Source organism: Limulus polyphemus, unplaced genomic scaffold (assembly GCF_000517525.1).
Source record: "Limulus polyphemus unplaced genomic scaffold, Limulus_polyphemus-2.1.2 Scaffold1118, whole genome shotgun sequence".
Taxonomy (NCBI): domain Eukaryota; kingdom Metazoa; phylum Arthropoda; class Merostomata; order Xiphosura; family Limulidae; genus Limulus; species Limulus polyphemus.
The window spans coordinates 124860-126373 of record NW_013666728.1 but is presented as its reverse complement, the minus strand read 5'-3'; positions in this window follow the sequence as shown (position 1 = coordinate 126373).

Here is a 1514-nt window from a genome sequence, read left to right as displayed (position 1 = left end):
CGAACTTTCACTGTATCAAGGTACCATCATCAGAACTGATACTGAGACATTACAATACCAGATACGAACTTTCACTGTATCAAGGTACCATCATCAGAACTGATACTGAGACATTACAATACCAGATACGAACTTTCACTGTATCAAGGTACCATCATCAGAACTGATACTGAGACACTACACTACCAGATACGATCTTTCACTGTATCAAATACATCATCAGAACTGATACTGAGACACTACACTACCAGATACGAACTTTCACTGTATCAAGGTACCATCATCAGAACTGATACTGAGACACTACACTACCAGATACGAACTTGTGTCATTTTATGGATTCAAAACAAGTTTCTTATTTTTTACAAAATAATTATATTTGTGAAAATTTAGATATATTTATCGAATCCATTTTTTAAGTGCAGTTGTTTTGTTGGTTATCGTAGAGAGAATCCACAGTGGGTTATTTGCTGTGTCCACCACAGAGGATTGAACCCCGGATTTTAGCGTTGTAAGTGCGTAAACTTTTTTTTTTTTAAGTGCGGAAGTTGTTTAAATAATAGTGTCACCAGTACCACTTGCAGAAATCTTCGGGCCCAGGATGAGTCTTTGGTTTGGGCCCCTTTCCACAAATATTTCAGTTCGAGGTTTTAATCAGACCCTTTACTTCAGAGTTCGCCACGGAGATTAAATTAGCAATTAATAATATTATTGTGTAGTTTGTGTTTTGAAAACGACTCCCTTTTCTGTAAAAACAAGAAGTTTAAGAAAATTAACCCTTTAAAGAAAAACAAAAAACATGGAGTCCATATTTTCATGCAACTGATGAATATTTTCGGGCTTATATTTTTAAAGATCTGTTCAGAGATGGCATTATAAATGTCAAATATAAATATACCACGAAATTATTTTACATACACAAATATGACCTACATTATACAACTATCGTGGTACAGTAAAACGATTTGTGTAGGCCCGGCATGGCCAGGTGGATAAGGCGCTCGACTCGCAATCTGAGGGTCGCGGGTTTGAATCCCCCTCACACCAAACATGCTCGCCCTTTCAGCCGTGGGGGCGTTATAATGTGACGGTCAATCCCACTATTCGTTGTTAAAAGAGTAACCCAAGAGTTGGCGGTGGGTGGTGATGACTAGCTGCCTTCCCTCTAGTCTTACACTGCTAAATTAGCCCTCGTGTAGCTTTGCGCGAAATTTAAAAACAAACAAACAATTTGTGTACACAGCGTATAATTATCTATATTACTAATACGTTATTTTGACATATGAAATCGCACTGCAACATATCGCATGGTTAAAATAGCTTTACTGGTGATATCGATTAGATGAATGGTTGTAAAATATGCATGCTCTTACATATTCAAGACAAGAAACGTAATGGTACAACGTGACAATTTTAAAACTGTATAGTTCATCAGTTCAACCTTATTTTTATTTCATCTGCTATGCACGTAACCCTGCACATTACATTTTTATTTTGTATTTCTAAGACAGAAC